The 8,575-nt window shown below is 29.9% G+C and overlaps 1 non-coding gene across 1 annotated transcript; it reads right to left on the bottom strand.

Annotated features, from left to right (window-relative positions):
* Positions 1-292: 292 nt before the first annotated feature.
* Trnas-aga lies at positions 293-374 on the bottom strand. Its single transcript has one exon. It is a non-coding gene; the product is annotated as a tRNA-Ser (tRNA).
* Between the last annotated feature and the right edge of the window lie 8,201 nt (positions 375-8,575).

The following is an 8,575-nucleotide window of genomic DNA, read 5'->3' as shown; positions in this document are numbered from 1 at the left end:
TATCATCGCTCGTGAATAATTAATTATTATTTGTGTGCTATTGTTTTCATTTGGATTTATTTACATATTGATAACAGCAGTAAATAGTTTCATATACGATTCATTATTTTTGTAAATTGGCATATGTACTAATTAACCGTTAATAATAATATTAAACATTAGTTAAAAAATCTGGTAAGATTTAATCTGTTATAGCCTCTTTAAATATCTATTGGTTTATTAAGTTACAAATTATTATTTATTATTATTAAAAAAATTATTACAATAAGTAGGAAATTTATTACAAAAGTTTCGCAGTCGGTAGGATTCGAACCTACGCTCCCAGAGGGAATCTGATTTCTAGTCAGACGCCTTAACCGCTCGGCCACGACTGCTGACAACTGGAGTGTAAAATTATGAAAGTGTTCATCGCCTATGTAATTGAACAGTATATAAAATATTAATATAAAGACGCAAGCTGATAGTTTTGTTGCGAGACATATAATAAACAAATTCAACCTCAATTTCCGCTACACGTAAGACGTAAGTGGTCACTGCTCGTGTTAGTAATGATATGAATTACAGTTTTGTTTTGTATCTAGGTGATTTTTTTAATTTTATTCAAACATTTTATATATTTACTATATGTTTTTATTACAGTTTGAAACTTGTTGTTTGTGGAAACCTTAAAATTTTGTTCGAAAAAACGCCTCGTTATTTTTTTAGTAGATTGTAATTTATTTACAAATTATAAATAATAAAATAGAAAAATATATATTTTTTAAATTAACATTACATATCTTATTTATTTAGTGTAATAATACATTATTATTATTTTAGAATATTATTGTCAACATAATAACAAGATGCTTTGGACTTTGGAATTTAGATAATAAATACCTTTTAACTATTTTATCAAATTTAATTACTTCCGTGTTACTAATTAACTGTAATATGTTCAAATACATAATTAAACGAACACCTTTACTTTATTTCATTAAAATGTTAATATTTTAATAATGAGAATACTTAACATTTTACAAATATCTAACACTTAATACCTACTTGCAAATATAATAATAATTACAAATTTAAGGAACAATAATTTGACATATATTCGGTTAAATTATATTTTACATTTATACTGTAATAAAAGCTTTTTATATATGTCTATATAATTTTAGGTCAAGTTATCGTATGCATTTAACGAAATCGTACGAATTATGCATGTATGTATGCATCGATATAGAGATAAAGATTCTTTAGGCTCACCTTTAACCTATATAAATTGAATACACATTTCGTCCATGTCTAAGCTATCACCGTGCAGTTTCTATATAAAGCATTCCATAATTTTTCACGATGGCACTTCAATAATTCTGGTTGTAACTTTCTTGAAGTCAATTATTCAATAAAAATAAGTCACCATAATTTAGTGTGCAGAAACTTAAATGATATTCCTGAAGCATATGGTTTTGAAAAGATATTATGTAACTTTATATATTTGTCAGTTTGTTTAGCTCAAATATTGCAAGCAGAATCATTATTTTCTTTTATCATACAGAGATAATTTTTTGCATTTTACGGTAAGCAAACACTAGCTCTACAAACAGAAATGTCTTCCAGCGATGGAACTTTATAATGATCAAGAGCATGAACATAAAATTTTGTACACAAGAGTTTTTATAAAAATAGGTTTTACTGAGCCCGTTCAAGACATTCGTGACTATAAACGACCAATTGTCATTTTCTTGATGTTAATACTTTGTACGGATTTCATTAAAATAGATTGTACGTATTCATCTCATTGCCGTCTACACTAAGTTAGTGTCATGTCAAATTGCCCACTCACCGTACACTTTGATTAGTGTTCACGCCGCTTGTAAATAAACGCACTCAGCTACAATCTACTCATTGATTAACTGAAATCGTTTTAGTTAATGAACTTGTTGAATATTATAGCTACCTCTTCATATCAATAAATTAAGTCTTGGATTTCTACGTAATGTTATAAACACGGCTTTATGTATCGTGTAAAATCAAATAATGTATTGATTATTTTTGTGTTATAGACTGGTCAGTATGTATATGTTAGAGTTTATTTAAATATGAGTAAATTTAATAATTTATATACGAGCAATCTTTGCAACATACTACCTTATTATGATTTTTATTTAATAGTATATATATAGTATCTCGCAGACTGGAAACACGCTAGTTTATTGTATTTAACGAAAGATTGAAACCAAAAATTTTGAATTTTAAGGGTGAGTGAGTCCGTTTTACATGCAAGAGAAATAACCTTACGAGTAAGGTAAGAGTGATCTCTTCCAAGCATTTCGTGATTATCCATTGAATAAAAATGAGTTAGATACAACCAGTGCTTTCAATTCTTCCGGCTCATATTGTCAAACCAATGAGTGTACGAGTATGACAATGTAATGTGTAAAACATTAAACATATTTCTTGGTCCTTATCTTGATATCTCGTGTAAGGACACGGATACACCAGCTAGATATAAAAGGATGTCAGTTATCTGGTTGTTAACCATGTCATGCAACATGCACTAAAGCCAGTTAACTAAAAATAGAACATATGCGCCATAGATAACGTTGGTTATTTGGTACACAATGCACGAGGTGACTGGGGCGTCACTTCCGCTGCACACTGGCTGGAGATACAGTAACACAAATGTGATATATGTATATTTATTGTTAATACTTTTTTTAAAAAAAAACAACGTAATTTTTTTTTAATAAAACTATTTTGGATAGAGTGCAACCGTCAAGGTCGAATTTTTAAGAAACGCTTTTGTTTTACACCATTAATTGATAAATTAATGGATTTTGGAACGACGGAAGAGTAATTTGTAATGAGAACAGTTTTTCGCACGGTAGAAGCCATAGTACACATCTGATGCGACGCGAGTGTATGGCAACTATTTCCCGGGAATCTTCTTATATCCTGTAATCATACACATCTACATCATTGGTCATCTCAGTGCGTTCAATAAACTCAGTTAGGGATCTCTTTATGTATTTTTGTAGTACAATACTTCATATGCAATACGTAACTATGCGCCTCTACAAGTTATTGTATACCGAAATTGTTTTTTCTTCATAAAATACTATCTATATATAACCTAAACCAATGGGTCTAAATGGATTAAATTTAGTTCAGGAATTGCTCATGGAGCGCGGAAAAAGCGAGGAGGCGTTTTCTAATATTCATCTCCGTCGGGGAGTTAAATTATTGATGAAAGTTTATCAAGGAAATTTTTATTTGATATTAGGAAAACGAAAATTAGTGTTTATATTTGAATTAGTTACAGCAGAAGATAACATTTTGTTCAAAAATACATCCCCGTTCGTGAGAAAACTTGGGATTTATTTATGGCATCTACATAAAATATGAGAACTTAATTGAACTTTAATGAATACTTCTTTCATTTATTTATAGTATTTGTAAAATACTTTCAAATTGTTGACTCTGGGTAATTTCATTTTATTGCGTTAGAAAAATAAGTTACATATATGCCTAAGTTCATTTTTCACATTTCTCTGTAGTGGATTTTGGTGTTATGACACTTTTCATAAGAAATAAAAAACATCCTTAAATGAAGTGCAATATAATAATATTCTATTTATTAAGTTTTGTGTATCTGTGTGTTTTACGATGTTGCCGACATAGTAACTGCATCACGATTTCTGCTTTTGATAATATCGCAATCTTTAATGGTTTATGAAATTAATACTAGGCTATGAATATAAATCAAGAGTTTGTTCAAACAAAGTAATCTTTGTATGCATATCTCTGTATTTAGATATGCCCATGTGAATGTTAATTTGAAAAGTGTTGAAGGTATATAAGTATAGCAAATTTCTGTACAAATTATGACCATCTATACACAAGTATGCCGGTTATATTGGTAAAATATAGTAGTTTATTTTTTCGTAGAGCAATGTTGGTTGTTTTTATATATATTATATAATTATTACATTTCATCATTAAAGTCATATTATCATAACTATAAAGGTGAAGTATTCCACTTCCGTGGAACATATCATATCTCTCTTTAATATTCGCCAATCATCGTGTAAATTGATAACCAACTAAAGAATAGATAGACCAATCAGAAGCAACTAGGACAGTCTTTTTAAAATGATTATAAGGAGTGTCCTTTTATTTCCGTTAAGGAAATGGAAATGACAACACTTTTGGGCAATAATTGATCGAAAAAGTACTCATGTCGCGCACCTTGAATATCTTTGAACGATGTTTTCATACTTCTTTCTATACAACGTTCCTTATTATGGATACAGTATTAATTTATTCGATGATAATAATATATATTTATATAAAACATGCGACGTAGTTATTTTTTTTAAAATAGATTGTCAGACAAGTTGTTGTACATAATATTACCTTTGTAATAATGCAGCTCGCCGTGAACCACAATAATGTTCGGCTCGCTTAACTGTAAACACGAACAATACATTACACGTACGATGCAGTTGTTATTACGATCTGAGCTTACATAACATTATGTAATCCGATAGAAAGCCTTAAAACTTAAGAAGGTCGATGAAATTAAGATATTTGTTTGTTGATTGCGATTGACTGATTTGATTGATGTTGGACGTAGTTGATAATAGCTATGACTTTTATAAAATTTAATGAAAGGCACATCTACGTTTTAGATAAGAAAAGCAAACACGTCACAGCAATGACAAGCATTTTTAAACGACTTAAAAAAATGAGGTTCTTAATTCGGTTGTATTTTTTATGTAATTTACTTATTTCTACCGCATTTATGAAACGTTTTGGCAAATTGTTTAAAATTGCACTTTCTATTCCAAAAATACCAGCTCTAAGAGAATATACAAGAGTATTTTTTATTATAAACACATATTCTTCAGAATACCATACCATAAAGACTGGTCAAGTCAATTAGTGGTGCTTGTCCAGATACGAACTCGTAATCTTCCATTACGAATCGCGTGTTGTATCTACAAGGCCGTCTCCGTTTCTACTCCTATGTTAATTCAATGTGAATACATAAGTGTGGTCATATGTCAAAGATTTACAAACTTTAACATAACGCAACTTTGTAACATTATAAAAAAATATGAAAATGTAAATATCAAATTCGTAATATAGTAATGAAGTTAGTTCAACATAAGCATAACATGGACTTGTTATTGTACAGTAAATACTCGGGGCAGGCGAAGACCCGAGGTAAATATGCTCGTATTGCGCTGCGTTGCGTTGGTGCCCTTTACACTCTTTGAATATTTAAAAAGTCTGTAACATTTCACTCCGCCGACCTCTTCGCTTGAATATAATATTAGTTCTGACTCCTAACTGAGCATTTCTTATAGTTATTGAATATTAAACGCTAATATCCGAGGGTGCGTATCGAATATTCATCGGTAATAAAATAAACAAAATATTTCAATGACTTTTATGTTGCCCCACGAAATATTTTAAAAGATTTTCTTAAAATTTATGTATGTTTTTGTTTGAACTTGACTTTTGGTCACTTAAATATACTTCAAGACATTAGTTGTGACCAAAAATAAATGTAAGATTGACTCACAAGAGTCAAATCAAGTTTTGCTATTATCATTATTTTGGTCGTAATAAATAAATTAGTAGAAAGATACAAAGTTCACGTTTAAGCCATTAAGGTATGAATAATGAAGACGAGTATAGTTTCGTGAAAGGTTAACAAGTTCGATACGCCCGAGTGAAATCAATATTCAACACGCTTAATGTTTTTGCTGCACGCCTTTATTTTGTTTTACTTATAAATGTGATTCTGAATAACTAGAAGTATGAAATAACGAACAGACCATTTAAAACTTTAAAACACTTAAAATAAAACCTTTTTAGAACGTAAAAATTAAAATTATAAATAGACTAATTAAAGTAATACACTACAATATTTTTTTTTACTATTTTTCTATTTCGTTGGAATAATTCTATTAGATATGATTTTGATACCTTTGCTGATATATTAATAAAAGATAAGTCAATTATCAGTAAAGATAACCAAAGAAAACGAGTGTTTGTACAAGAGTTTAAGTTTATCAGCGGTAATCATTTACTGGGGCTAATGTTTTATTTGCGTAGTGAGTTTAAGTATGACAGGCAGTGCATTTGGTGCGTGTTTAGTGCGTCCACCTGGTCTAGCAGACACCATTATCTTCACGATCTTAGGCTTTAATCTAATATATAAATTATAATTATATACATTATAATTCATTTCTTAAAACGTCGTCTATTATTTACTGGCATGAACTATAAATTTTGTAGACTAAATTTAAATTAGAATTTGAAAATAGAACATGTGTTTTTTTAAAGTAATAATTTATTGACATGTTTTCCTTGAATTAAATATATTCTTTTCCCTATTACAATTGTATGCAGTATGTATTCAACACGAGAAACTTTACCTTGCAATACAGATAAACAAAAATAAATACGCATAGAATATGATGTACTAGTCCATAAATATCTCATCGCCGAGAGAAAAACAATTCTGTCTAAGAGAAATACTCGTAACTTAATATTTCATGCTGTGGTAGACATAGCTATATCCTTTAAACATTTCTGTAGAATACGCAGTCACGTTTTCAACAAAGACACGATGATACATTCTCTAAATACTAATTTTGATGTACTTATAAATTCCGTTATATGGACGGAAAAATAAGATAGTCGTTAAGGTATTGGCAAGTGGTTTTCTCATAGCTATATACCTAGGTGCATACATTTTCGAGTAACAACTACTTTGTTATGGGTAATACAGCCGCGTTTCTCAGTTACACCTTTTGTTGCAATCAGTTGCGGTAATCAATGTAACATAACTCACAACAAAATCTGAAGCATTTTGAACGCGTTATTGCTTACAGCATAAGGGCTATTTTATAAATTTACATTGCTGTAAGTAATTGCGGACATGCTTAGCGACATGAAACGTCGTCGTGTTGTCTTGTTTACACAGCTCCTTGCAATGTTCGCGTTTCGCTTTGTAGAGAAAATGAACGACTACCATGTGGCTGTCAACGCCAAAACATTTTATATACGAATAATAAAATCTTATTACTATCAATAGATATTTTATCGCGGCAGCGGTTCGTGTTCTAGTACTGTATTGAAGTATGAGTAACTATACTACAACTTCTTGTAATATCAGATCAAGGGACATAACGATTTGTTCTCGTAGTGATACGTCTATTGTATTTCGTGTTGTAGTATATCTTTCTTAATCTAGCTGTTAGGTTAAGCGTTAGGGTCGAACTATAGACTACCAATTAGATAGAACAATTAGTCAATAGGCTAGCTATAGACCGGACTGTCTTTATTCTTAGAATACATAATATATATGACTAAAAATTTAACAGTATATCTATTAGTTTTTAGTAAGTTTGTACTCCTGCCGATCATGAAGCTTCGAATCCCCTGTAAGGGCAATAAAAAAATATTTTTTTTAATTTTAAATATATTTTGAGTCCGATCATATTGCGAGTCCTATTATAAGCAAATATGTACATAGATATTGTAACTGTTTTAGCGCATATCGCAGAAACATGATTACTCTAATAATAAGTCTCATGCAGTTGGCTATATCCTACTTGAGAATATCTCAAAAAAAATGGCCTGAATGACTTTAACAAATTAGCCAAAGAAGAGAATGAACGCATTATTGTTATTTAGTATATACACCTATACAATAGAGTGCGTGTAAAGTAGGTTTAGCATAAGAACGTTTCTGTAATAAGTAACGAGTACTTAGGCAGTGTTTTATATTTGTCAAGGAATATTAATGAAGATACGCCCTAACCTATCTTGGTGCTTATCGTTGTGGTTTATTTGATTCATACGTTGATAACGTTAAAAATATTGAAGTGCACTAGCACTTAATTGCTTGTTCATAAATAAAATATAATCAATACGTGACGTTTACAAAACAATACGATTAAATTGGGGCAATAAATAAAAATTAAATGTAAGCCAAGATAATAACTTATCATCAATATATTAATATATTTAGAAATGATGGATTATAACAAATATTTTCATTTTTAGTGACGTAATCCGTGATCGATGAGCGGAAAGAAATCCTCAGGTGTTCTGAATTACGCAGATTTTATTCCGGGCAAGTACGACTGAGATACCACGTGTCAACCATCGCGAACTTAAAAAAAGCGTTCGAAAACTATTATAATGTATAATTATACTTCATTTTAATACGACATTTTGTGTTGTGGTAACATTTGCCTTTATTACATACTACGGCTCAGAGTAAAAAAGCAATGTAAGGAGGTAGGTATTACATTCTGTGTACTTACGAGTAGGGCATATACAATATATTATTAATACAAAATTTCCTTTTGATAAATGCCATTAAACTGGTGTAACTATTATTATAAATGCAAAATTAAGTTTGTTTGTTACAGTTTTACGTGTTAATGGCTGAACTGATAATCATGAAATTTAACATACACAATATAACATACAATAAATGATAAAGGCATTGTAGGAAAATTATGCATAAGAAACATATGCGTACACAATCAATCGACGTTTA

This window comes from Vanessa cardui, chromosome 16 (genome assembly GCF_905220365.1).
Source record: "Vanessa cardui chromosome 16, ilVanCard2.1, whole genome shotgun sequence".
Taxonomy (NCBI): Eukaryota; Metazoa; Arthropoda; class Insecta; order Lepidoptera; family Nymphalidae; genus Vanessa; species Vanessa cardui.
Note: the sequence above shows the minus strand (reverse complement) of the source record. Positions and strands in the feature narration are given on the sequence as shown.